Genomic DNA, 14,211 nt, shown 5'->3' with positions numbered 1-14,211 from the left:
CTGTTTGTCTATGTCTTTGTAAAGTATATGTGTTATTTTATGGAAAAATCTAATAAATTCAATTTAAAAAAAAAGTTTGGGAACAGAAGCTATGGGGAAGTGTACTTATTTATTCCCTTTGTTCATCAACTCAATCAATTTATTGCAAAACTTTTTTTTTAAATCTATATATATATATATATATATATATATATTTATATATACTGAAAAGTGGTGTGGGAGCTAGATACATCCCTTAACAATCTATTGGCTGATCACTTGATAACGGTGAACTGGCTAATGATTGTATACTGTAGGTGTGTACAGTATGCTATACTATCAAGTAATAGCAGATAAAATGCTTATAAAAATCCTGTGATGGCCGAGATCAGGAGATTGGCATAGATAATGTCTAGGCGCTAATCTAAGATATAATCTGATACCTCAACAACGTCCCTGGTGTCAAATGATTTTTCATTCAGTGGTATCTTTACATTTACCGGTCTGTACACAGTTTGCTCACAGATTTGATCATACAGTAAGGAAACATAAACAATAGTGTAGTATGTCACAAACGCCTATTCTAAATTCACCCGAGGTGCACTTGTCATGTTGAAGTGAATCCGAAAATACATAATACATATTGCAGCAATAAAGAGACATAAAAATGAAGGGTGCACTTCATGTAGAATAAATGCAAAGACACTGTGAAGAAGGGGATTATAAAAACCTGGTGATGTTAAAGAAGGATCTGGATCTCCATCTTTACAGGCTCCATCCTCTAGAAATAAGGCCCAATCGATCTGAATGGATCTTTTTCAAGGCATGCAGGGCTTACAAAACATTGTATTTACACTTCCGGGCACCAATCACGTCTTAGTAAAATAGATGTCATATATACAGTAAAGTACCGATAAACATACGCATATACTATAAAACAGCATTATATATGCCCACTTATTTGTGGTAAAATATTCCCAGAGGTTACACTTGCCGATGTTAGGTCCAACCAGGGGGAACCATGTGACATGCTGCATTCTGCAGCATGTCATCCCTAGCGACATCCCCTGATTGTCCTGCTGTACGGCCGATGGGGAATATCACTAGAGACCCACAGGTGCAAACATATCATGGGTACACACTAGACGATGTATCCACAGGATAGGGCAACATATCATCAGTGTGTACCCAACCTAAGACATACATTTTTTTCCAATGGTATTTTTATTAGAGGTCAACAAGGGTCACACATTAGAACAGAAACAGTATCAGGGTGGCCAGGCGTGTTAAAGCACATAGAAAAAAAATCCCAATATCTGCGCTAATGTTTAATGAGGTGCAATATGACTGAATTATTGCCTTACACAATTTACACTAAATATAGTTCACAGCTTGAATAAGAATATTTATAAACTTTTGCTCGTATATAATTTAGGTGGCCATCTATTTTTCACATTCATATACTGATTATAGCATGCACTTAGTTATATATGATATATCTGATTTAAAACTAATTAAAAAAAAAAAAAAAAAAAAAATATATATATATATATATATATATATATATATATATATAGCAAAAGGAAAAATCCGGCACTCCACCAAAAGTATAAGTTGTACTTGCTCCGGTGCCTTCCCAGGTTCAGAGACCCAATGTAGTAGAATGGCAATAAGGCGTCACTCGGAGACTGCGTAAAGGTTCAAAACTTTATTGTGGTGACCGACACCAGTGTTTCGAGCCCTTAGCTCGTCCTCAGGGTACGTTTTGAACCTTTACGCAGTCTCCGAGTGACGCCTTATTGCCATTCTACTATATATATATATATATATATATATATATATTATATATATATATGGGAAAAAAGGGGGGTTTCAGGGTGCGCTTAACCTTTCCTGATTGAACAGAATCTTTCAAGTATGGTAAAACAATTTAATTTAAAACTGCCCTAAGGGCATAGCAGTGTACAATAAAGGTTTGATACAATTACAGTGAATCACAGTGAATCACAATATAAATGATATTTTTTTAGACAAATGATGTAAAATCACAACAAGTGTTTCAATACGCCCATAAGCCCAACACGTTTCGTCATTTGCATGACTTCATCAGGGGCACGATACGACAGTTGAACAAGATGATCACGCTTTGAATCATAATGCATATATATAAGTACAATGAACATTTCATAAGAACAATAGAATACATTTTTTTTTTAATATAAAGAATGAATTTAAAAAAGGAGAGAGAGGAGAGCAAGGTGTGGAGAACGAGGACAAATATGGTGTGTTCAAAGCATATTTGGAACATAGATGTCCCACTTGAATGTTTTCAGTAATACCCAATGAGCGGTTCTCTGCGCTCTTTGCCGCCGTAGCGCCTCCCCGGCTGTCAGAGCTGTTCCGGCGGAAATGACGGCAGTGGAACGCATGGTTTGGTTACCATGCGTTCCAAATCATGTTCCAAATCATGTTTGAGCGTGCCACCTATTTTTCTATTTATTATTCTGTGGGACCATCAACGCTTATATTTAATGGACACTATACACTCTGTACATATGCCAGCAAATTAGTGTTACATACACCTCACATGGATATAGGGTTTATTACAAATTTCACTTCACAGGAAGTGACGTTTTCGATCATTCCCTATATATACCCAGCACTTTCACTTCTCAGCTATTCCCATGTTTGTAGCTGAGCAGTGTACACCCATCTATTGGATCACAAGTAAGTTCTTCCATATCACCACCTGTTTTTGCACTGGTGAACTTTAGCTTTGAAGTCACTGTTTGATAGATACTGTGATCAATGCTGTTTATTTGTAATTAATATTTGTTGCCCTATGGGCACCCCTAATCGTATTAAATATATCGTACCCTACGGGACTCTAAAATGCACTATAAGGGCAATTGTCACTTTTTAAATCATCATATTTGCTCACATATTTATATATATACTGTATATATATATATGTGTGCATACATATAACTATATGTTTACATATGTTTATATATTACAACATAAAAAAAATACTTTTTTTTTCACTACTAAGATACACTTGTATAAACCCCTTTTCCCATCACTACTAGATACCAATTGTGGACCTGTCAAGCAAAAAAACTATACATATAGTATCTGAAGGCCGTTTCTTTCGCTTAAAAGAACCTGAGGTGCTGTCATTCTATATATTATATACAGCAACCAGTGGTATGTACTACCCATTCATCGACCAGATTTATGTTGATATTGATATTATATTGAGAACTGTATTGATTGTGTTTTTAGGATTTCTGGTCGTTTGTATTAATATTACCTGAGAATCACCTTCGCTTTATCATTTACCGCCTGGGAGAATTTTGTCTCATTTTATAATTGGTATGTGAACGATCAATTTTGTTCCAAATATGCTTTGAACACACCATATTTGTCCTCGTTCTCCACACCTTGCTCTCCTCTCTCTCCTTTTTTAAATTCATTCTTTATATTATAAAAAAAAATAATTTATTCTATTGTTCTTATGAAATGTTCATTGTACTTATATATATGCATTATGATTCACAGCATGATCATCTTGTTCAACTGTCGTATCGTGCCCCTGATGAAGTCATGCAAATGACGAAACGCGTTGGGCTTATGGGCGTATTCAAACACTTATGATTTTACATCATTTGTCTAAAAAAATATAATTTATATTGTGATTCACTGTAATTGTATCAAACCTTTATTGTACACTGCTATGCCCTTAGTGCAGTTTTATATTAAATTGTTTTACCATACTTGAAAGATTCTGTTCAATCAGGAAAGGTTAAGCGCACCCTGAAACCCCCCTTTTTTCCCATTTCTATACCGGGTCCCATATAACAGGGGACCCTATCAGGGTAGCAGCTCCCTCAAGTATCATTGTGCGCATAGTGTGGTTCTTTTCGATATATATATATATATATTCTTTTTGTATATGACGGAATTGGAAGTGCAGGGAGACTAGAGGGCTATTTCGTGTAGATTCCACTGCCCTCAGTACTACTACCTGCTTGTTGAATGGTAGTGCAAGGTGAGGTGCTGGGAAAGAGACCAACCTATGTCCAGCAGTATGTTTTTCTGGTTGTCTTGTAGAAGGTGTCCTGCATTTGTGTAGGTCAGTGGTTCCCAACCCTGGTCCTCAAGTATCCCCAACAGTGCACGTTTTCCAGGTCACCCAGCAGGTGCACTCATTATCAAACACATTTTAAAAGATCTACAGGTGGAGCTAATTATGTCACTTGTGATTCTGTGTGGAGACCTGTAAAATGTGCACTGTTGGGGGTACTTGAGGACCAGGGTTGGGAACCAATGGTGTAGGTTAAAAACCTTCTAATTAGGTGTGATTACACAGTCACACCACCCCACCTGCAGCTGAACGAGTACTAGTGTTCATTTTTATTTGTATTTTTATTTTTCATTTTTTATTCATATCTGTACTTTTTAGTCTTTAGTTCTTTGGTTAGAAAATTAAAAAATATACATATATATTTGTAATTTACACAGCGCCTAAAATTGGAGGGCAACCTCAAGAAAGTGTTAAAGCACATAGTCAGCAAGCCAACAGAAATATGAAGAAAGAATATACATTGTTATTTTACTTGGTGGATTCAGGGGGGGCACACCTGGGCACATGCCCCCCTGTCATTTTATTTTGTAGCTGAGGACCAGGGCTTTCCAAGGAGCCCAGCCCCATGTCTCTAGCCCCACAGGAACCTGAGCTATCGCCTGGCAAATCTGTACCGTTTCCCCCATGGTATAATATAGGACCCGTTAATTCCGACCCCCACCCTGTTCCGATGGCTGCTAGTTCCCCCGCTGGCATCACAGCTTGTGGTTGATCTCATTCAATTCCAAATCTCTGGGCCTTCAATATGATACCAGGCTGGTCCATATCGGTCAATCGGTTCCAGAGATATTGTGGAATGTAATTTCATGGCTGTTCTTTGAGGGCAGATTATTTTGGAACCAAATGTACCAGTTTCCTGGGACCAAAATCATTCAAAGCCCACTCAAAATGTATTCAATATGATACTTGTCTCATGTAAATGGGTCAGTTGGTTCAGAAGAAATAGCCAGTTAAATGAGAAAACTGGTTAAAGGGGGGAGGGGTGGTTTTCTCTCCCCCTCACACCACAAAATGCAGGGACTAAGCTGGTGTAAAAGGGGCCAACCCGGGAATGCATTTTCTGGTGTGAAAGGGGTATTATTTCAAATAGCCACTGACAGTGGCAGAGCCTGGCTGTGTTCAGAGCACTGCAGGTCCTGGCTATTTGAAATAATACCCCTTTCACACCAGAAAATGCAGGGACTAAGCTGGTGTAAAAGGGGCCAACCCGGGAATGCATTTTCTGGTGTGAAAGGGGTATTATTTAAAATAGCCAGGACCTGCAGTGCTCTGAACACAGCCAGGCTCTGCCACTGTCAGTGGCTATCACTTCTGCCTGGCGGCGGCTGTCCCCCAATTACCGCGAGCATGTATTCCACCTTGGCAATGAGCATGGAACCTCTGACAATGAGCATGGAACCCTTGACAATGAGCATGTAGATAAGCAGCACTTACGTAGCATAATTTTTAATAGGCATTATGGTGTTTGGCATAATACATAATGGACATAATGGCGTGTAACTTAACGTGTAATGGATATTATTATGGTGTAAATGTTTAATGCACGCCTTTGGCGCACAATGTCCCTGTTTATGAAGCGTATTTTGAATTTTGGCTTAATCTGTGTGGCATTATGTGAATTCTGTCTCAATCCGTGTGGCATTATGTGAATTTTGGCTCAATCCGTGTGGTATTTTGTTAATTTTGTCTCAATCTGTGTGGCATTATGTGAATTTTGGCTCAATCCGTGTGGCATTATGTGAATTTTGGCTCAATCCGTATGGCATTTTATGAATTTTGGCTCAATCCGTGTCACATTATATGAATTTTGGCTCAATCCATGTGGCAATATGTGAATTTTGACACAATCCATGTGGCAATATGTGAATTTTGGCTCAATCCGTGTGTTATTATGTGAATTTTGGCTCAATCTGTGTGGCATTATGTGAATTTTGGTTCAATCCATGTGGCATTATGTGAATTTTGACACAATCCATTTGGCATTTTATGAATTTTGGCACAATCCATGTGGCATTATGTGAATTTTGGCACATTCCATTTGGCATCATGTGTAAGGGTCAAGTATAATGGGATCTAGTATTTTGTTGCATAATGTGTATAAGTTGTATATGGTGTTGTACACTACACTCAAGGACACGCCCCCTGTTGAGTGGCCACATCCCCTTTTCCAGAGCGCACCTTCGGGGCGCGCACAACTACATCCTTCACTTTTGTCACCATGGTGGGTCTGCGTACTTTAAATGCCAGGGCCTATTTTTAATCCCATTCCCACCCTCTCTCTGCAGCTCTCTTAGCATGTACACTGGCACCACTAACACCGCCCCTCCCCTACCCAAACCCTCTTTTATCATGGTGCCCCCCCTGTCATTTTATCCTGGATCCGCCCCTGAGGATGACCATCAACAGGTTTTGTGTGACACCATAAGACCTGGTTTTAGGATAAATTTGTGAGACAAAAAAACCACAACGAAAAGAACTAGAAGTCTGGGGAGTAACAGGATTAGGTGGGGGAGGTGAATGGTGTTGCTAGGACCATTCAGAGCAAAAGAGGAGGAGAAAAGATCGAGAAAGGAAAGAAAGAAAAACAGAAAGAGAAGAGGGAAACAGCAAAGTCTAGATGAAGAGGGAGATGCCCCCAAAAAGGATAACCAGGGACCCCAGATTTTGTCAAAGGATTTGGAGGAGTGTCTGATAATACTTGTAATAAATTCCATAAGACTTATACATTTATGAAGAGAATGCACAGCCATGTTTTTAATTAATCTTTATTTCATGAAATTGTCTTTCTTTTTCAATCCATTATTCTACTTGTTTATGATCTTTATTTTTCACTTGGGGGGCGGGAGGGTGGGTTATATGGATCTTACTAGCCTGCCCTCTGACCATCTTATAGATGCTCCAATCAGTAGAACTTCTTCCGCAACACTAGGAGAAGATATACCGTATATACTCGAGTATAAGTCGACCCGAATATAAGCCGAGGCACCTAATTTTACAACAAAAAACTGGAAAAACTTATTGACTAGAGTGGGACCCTCACTCGAGTATAAGCCGAGGGAGGGGGGGGGGGGGGGTTTCAGCATAAAAAATGTTCTGAAAAAGTAGACTTATACTCGAGTATATATGGTAACTTGTGGCAGGTACAATGTAGTTTAGAAACAGGATATTATTTGCTCAATTACAAACATCTCCAATTTCCAATAGAGTTTCTAGTCCAGTAATAGATATAACTACTTTGTTAAATGAAAGCAGTGGAATGTACATTTTGAGAGAAAATCAGAATGTCATACTACCAGTGACTGGTAAAGCAGATCAAGTAAGATTTTGTTGGCAGAATTTGGGTACAGTATACCACTTGACTATTACAAAGGCCAAAGGCCATAACAAGATATTCATCATGACACTGTTTAACATTTTTTACTTTAACCGATGATCTTGATTGGTATAGTGCAGGGGTCCTCAAACTATTTTGCTCTGGGACCCCATCAGACAATAAAAATAATTACGGGACTCCAGAAAGTTACTGCAGAAGATCACATAACATGTGTAGTCATCAGAGAGCACCTGCATGGCAGCATTGTGGAGGCATAAAATGATGGGAGGAGTCTAAAATAAACAATTCAACAGATTTTTGAATAGTTGCGACCCCATACTGAGAAGGTCGGGACCCACTTGGGGTCAGGACCCACAGTTTGAGAACCGCTGGTATAGTGGATGCTTGATTGATGATAGGCAGAGGGTAACCATATTTAACAGTGATTACATTCAAAAGGGTTGGGATCATTTGGTCTACAGCATGATAGTCGACAGTCATTAGGTCAACACCATTAGGTTGACATGGGAAGATGTCAACATGGTTCTAGGTCGACATAGGAAAAGGTCGACATGGTTCTAGGTCGAAAGGTCGCTAGTTCAACAGTTCATTAGTTTGACAATGTCTATGTCGACAGTCAAAATGTCGACATAGGGTTTTTCACTGTTTTTTAACCTGAATGTCAACACGGTCGACATGGACACAGTTTCAAGTGCACCGCATCCCCTCGCATCACTCACTGTGCTTGGCACACTATTTTATTCTCCCACCACGCCCTAGTGGATGGTAGGGCATGAAATACCGGCTGCCAGCACATGTCGGCTCAAAAAACAGTGAAAAACCCCATGTCAACCTTTTGACTGTCGACATGGACATTGTTGAACTAATGACCTGTCGAACTAATGACCTTTCAACCTAAAACCATGTGGACATTTTCCTATGTCAACCTTTTCATATGTCGACCTAAACCCATTTCAACATTTTCCCATGTTGACCTAATGGTGTTGACCTAATGACTGTCGACCATCATGCTGTAGACCAAATGACCGCATCCATATACGTGCGCTGCCCATGCGCCAATGGAGGGGCGTGTCCATCACACCTATTGGGCATTTCCATCACCGCCTACTTAACGTGTCCATCACCGCCTACTGGGCATCAATGCACTAAATAGAAGGTGACTTATTTATGTATATACACTTCAGAATGAATCATTCCCCCCCACACATTCTAGAAACTATAATGGCCATAACACATAATGCCACACACTGTAATACCTATTTCACATAATGCCACACACCATAATGCCCATTCAACATAATGCCACACACCATAATGCCCATTACACATTATGCCAGGGCTTAACACATTTTTGTAAAACATGGACAATAGGTACAGTGTGCGCCGAAGTCGTGCACCAAAAATAGCATAACATAGTATGCCACATGCCGTAATGCCCATTACACGTTATGCCACACATCGTAATGCCCATTACACGTTGCACCGCACACCGTGATGCCATTACACATTGCGCCTCATACTGTGATGCCCATTACACATTATGCCACACACTGTGATGCCCATTACACACTGACACATGTGATGCCCTTTACACATTATGCCACACACCATAACGCCTATTACTTATTATGCCACATAAGTACTGCTTACCTACATGCTCGTTGCTAGGAGTTACATGCTTGACACCAGGGGATTCATGCTCGTTGCCATGGGGGATTTCATGCTTGTTGCCCAAGGGGATTACATTCTCATTGCCCAAGGGGGATTATGTGGTTATTGCCTAGGGAGGATTACATGCTCATTTACCTGGGGGATTACATGCTCGTTGCCCAGCAGGGGATTACATGCTCATTGCCCAGCAGGGGATTACATGCTCATTGCCCAGCGGGGGGATTACGTGTTCGTTGCCCAGGGGACGCAGTCTCAGACACAATCATAGCTGCGGAACTATGTATCAGATGGGGATCATTTGAGCGGGACCTGAATGGGATTATCTAAAAAATATACTCCCTGGTGGCCATCCCTGGCACACTCACCCTCCAGCAGCTCCAGCAGTGTCCCGCACACCTCCAGGAGAGGAACAGCATGGTGGCCGAGTCTGTCACCAGGAAGAAAAGAATGCACATGTCCGCGCACACAGCCCCCCGTTGATTGGTGTCCCACTGCTGTTGCAGGAGCTCAACAGCAGCAGCCGTGTGCAGACATGTAGGAGGCTGCAGGATACTGTGTACATAGGTGAGTGAGCGGGCAGCAGCGCAGGACACTGTACACAGGTGGGTGGGCGGTCAGCAGAGGGGACTACAATACGCGGCTGCACTGCTCCGCTCAGCAGCCAGCCAGGGCCGGATTAGTCACTAGGCCCGTGAGGCACAGGCCTAGGGGTGGCACCTAGTACGGGCGGCAGCTGTCAGTCACCCTCTTGATTTTTTTTTTGTCAATTTTTTTTTTGTCAATTTTTTTTTTTTATAGTGTGAACCTGCGCGGCAGGCGGTAGCAGTGAGTAAAGCGCTGCTGCTGCTGGAGGATGACTGCTGCCACTGCTTAGGGAGGAGGGGACCTTGTGTGGCTGTGAGAGCGTCTCAGCAATGATGCGGTAGGAGGGTACCCAATGCCGGTGTTAGCAGGGGACTGGCGCTGCTGCTGGCAGAGGTGACCAGCATGGCTGCAGGAGTAAGAGACCAAGCATGGCGTTTCCCCCCTGCCTAGCAGCTCCATCCTCCCTCTGGCATGTGAAGCTCCGCCCGGTGCCTCCGTCCCAGGTCCCACCTCCACCCGGAAGCTAACTCTCCTCTCCTCCATCCTCACACGTTCATCATGCTGTGGCTCCTCTCTCTCCTGTCCCCGCCGAGGCCTGCCATTAAGCTGCGGCTTCTCTCCTCGTCCCTGCTGAGCCACCCTCTAGCTGGAGCAGGAAAGCCGCATCTCATCTCCCACCTCTGCGCAGAGTCGCAGACCAGCAGCAACTGGAAGCTCCCCGCTGCCAGCAGAGCAGTGGCACCAGCATAGACAAGGACCCAATGGCAGCACTGCACCTCTCTCCTTCCCTCCCATCTTCAGTAGCAACAGTGGCAGAGAACGGATACCTTATGCCATGCTGCAAAAATGTGAGCATTACTGTAAGGAACACTACTGTCATTGTGTGTAACAGACACTACTGGGGCATTGTGTAAGGGGGCACTAATGGGAGCAATAACTATATGCAGGAGTACTGCAGAGCATTACATGTAGCATAATTTGTAATGGGCATCACAGTGTGTGACACAATGCGTAATGGGCAGTACAGTGTGCGGCATAATATGTAATGGGCATTACGGTGTGCGGCATAATGTGTAATGGGCATTATGGTGGGTGACAATGTGTAATGGGCATTACGTTGTGTGTGAATGTGTATTTGACATTATGGTGTGTGAATGTGTAAAGGGCACTACAGTGTGCAGCATAATGTGTAATGGACTTTACATTTGAAGTAAACAAAACAACACTGCATTTTTTTGTGTGTGTTTGGGGGGCCCAATCCATATTTTTGCACCTGGGCCCACAACTCACTTGTTCCGCCTCTGGTGTCACATTTATGCAGGTTGGGGGCACATACGTCCATTATCCTGCATAGTCCCACCCGCTAACCATGCCAAAGTACAGAGGTGTCATGGGACCCATCCAGTAAGCACCAGCTGCACTTATCGGTTACTGCAAAAGGAAGAGAAGGATATCTTGGGACATAGTTCCAGGAGGACAGGAAAGGATGCACCATGGTGAGGACAGGATGCCAGCCTCCCACAACACTACCCTGCACCTCTCACCCCCCGGCATTCCTCTGGGTCCAGTCCAGACTAATTTGTGTGATGTCATCACACCATACACCTAATGGGGGGGCGGCTAAAAATGTTGTGCCTAGGGGCGGCTCGGCCCCTAAATCCACCCCTGCAGCCAGCCGCATTGTCACTGCTGCTGCCCGTTCTAAAGTAGGTGCGGCAATCATGCGCACGCCTATGACCGCATCCCATTCAAAACTCTATAACCTCTGTATGGTCTGACCCCCTCCAAGAGAGGTTTAATAGATGGATGTGCTTTCATTAATTCACCACCCAGCCAGAGTGAAAACCTGCCCTGTGCTAGGCTGCAAATAGCTTGTGAAAATAACACTGATCAGCAGCTAGCTGCAAATCCATTTATAACTCACTCACCATCGAATGATATTTCCGGTCTGTGCATAACCCATAATACTCTACCTGTGCAATAGAAACAGACTGATTGAGACCGAAACTGATATTACAGACCCTCCTTGAAAACGATTGGTCACGCCTGCATTTTTCCTGACACTTCCAGAATACAGCTGGGTGACACCCACAAAAGGCGTCTTCCAGTTAAAGAAAAAAAGAGAAATTGAAACTGCGCTTTTGAGGATATCACCCCGGATATGTGAGTTACTCAACTGTACCCCAATTAACTTTTGCCCATTTGGAGTCCAAATAGGAACATCCATATAGGAAGGACCAGTGGGGTGCTTTCCCTAAATATCCTCAAATCAATTCAAAGGGGTTTTTATTTCATTTCGTTCATCTCAATTTGGCTTGCACCATACGCCATCATTAATGTGATGTTATACAATATTCTACCTATTTCAAGATGTTATAATGTTGTGTGATACCGCACCTAATTAAAAGGTGTTTTAATGTGATATTATTCATAATATATATATAATTTTTAATAAATTGATTATTGTTATTCACTTCCTCAAAAGCGCAGTTTCAATTTCTCTTTTTTTCTTGATTCCATTTTTAGGGGCTGACCACCCCTATTTCTAAACTGCTGCTAGATTTGAATTGAGCCGGTGACAGCGCCTGTTTAGCACCCCAGTGGTACTATACACACATTGTGCAGTATTCAATGCCGGTGCGAGCGGCCGGCGAGGGGGTTAAACTGCGAGGATCACAGAAAACCAGTGATCCTCGCAGTTTAACCCCCGCGCCGGCCGCTCGCACTATGCAACGTTCCGGGGGAATCCTCGCAGTCACAGAACGGCGAGGATTCCCCTAAACTGCGAGAGCCGCGGCTAGTGCAGCAAACTCGCTGTAATTAGCCTCGGCTCTCGCAGCATTTGGAGGCACATTCGCAAATTCCCCCTCGCTCAAAAAACGGAGCGAGGGGGAATTTGCGAATGAGGGGGGTCAGTTGAATACTGACAGGGTGAGCGGTGACTGCGAGCAAAAAGTCCTGCTCGCAGTCACCGCTCGCCCACGGCATTGAATATATGCCATTGTCTTGCAGTTAATGAACTTGTGAACGGCTTGTGATCAGAAAAGACGATGAATTTTGTTGGTTTGGCTTTGCACATGAGCATTAAGATCCAAAGCATTTCCAGTCATACAACAATTTGCCTCCTTACGAATGCGCACAGCAGTGATCAGGTCTGAATTATCCATTAAACCTGGTAAAGTGATAAAGTGGCCGGTGATAATGCATCAGCCAATCAGCACCTAACTGTCAAGCTACAGGCTGTTTGAAAAACGCCATTTATGAGCTGATTGAAAAACTTCATCTTTGTGGCCACCGCTTACGCTACAGAACTAACGTAGCACCATTGCCCCCTTGCGGGCTCGCCACACTTCGCTCGCCACGCTTTGGACCTTTACTAAATGTAATAGATGGTGGCATGGACACAGGATGATGGCGTGGACACTGGAGGGTGGGGTACTTCCTCGCCAAAAATTCTTATGTAGCGATTAAGTAGTGGCGAATGTATCTGGTGTAGCGATGACCGCAAAGATGAGGAAGTACCACTGATTGGCTGCTGCATTACCACCAGTCACTTTACCAATTCACAAGGCTTAATAAATCTGCCCCAATGTTTTTTTTTATTTTTTCATCCTTATGTTACATGAAACTGCAACAAAGTGAAGTTCTTCATAACAAGGATTAAGACAATGGCAAGCTCTTTGAATAAATAATGTATGGGTATTTATTTAGCAATGGTGTTTGGTCTGTGCTGGTGAGCACTTATACCTGTGTCTGTTATACCCCTTTTACACCGCCGAAAAATCCGGGTCAGCGGCGGGTCAGACCCGGATCCGCGGCGGTGTAAATGGGGGGTATCCGTTTCCATTTACACGGGTCCTCTACCCAGGTCCTGACCTGGGTAGAACACGGATAGGACCCGTGTAAATGTAGGTGTAAATGGTCCCGCTGCGGGTGCAGGCACCCGCAGCGGGTCCACAGCGTGCAGCGCTGGGGAAGATGTTCCCAGCTGCTGCGGGAGGAGGGGGGGGGGGTACCTGTCAGCCTGCTGTGCTGGGGGTACGGGGGTGCTAGGGGTGCTGGGGGTACCTGTCCTGCCTGCGGTCGGATCTCAGCGGAGAAGATGATGTGCGCCGCTGCTGTATCACCCCCCCCCCCCCCCCCCCCGCATCCGGCAGCCGGTCCCTGCGGCGTATGGAGTGTCAGTATCGGCGGTCCCTCCAGCGCATAGGAACTAGTACTAGTTCCCATGCGCCAGAGGGACCCCCGCCACTGACACTCCATACGCCGCAGGGACCGTCTGCCGGGGAGGGGGGGGGGGGGTGGTACAGCAACGGCGCACATCATCTTCTCCGCTGAGATCCGACCGCAGACAGGACAGGTACCTTCAGCACCCCTTGCACCCCCCAGCACCCCGGTACCCCCAGGTACACCAAGCACAGCAGGCAGGACAGGTACCCTCCGGCACCCCCAGCACCTTAAAAAAAAAAAAAAAAAAAACACTTAACCTGGGTCA

This window comes from Crinia signifera, chromosome 4 (genome assembly GCF_055691185.1).
Source record: "Crinia signifera chromosome 4, ASM5569118v1, whole genome shotgun sequence".
In the NCBI taxonomy this organism is placed as follows: domain Eukaryota; kingdom Metazoa; phylum Chordata; class Amphibia; order Anura; family Myobatrachidae; genus Crinia; species Crinia signifera.
The sequence above is the reverse complement of the archived record's forward strand: the minus strand, read 5'-3'. Positions refer to the sequence as shown.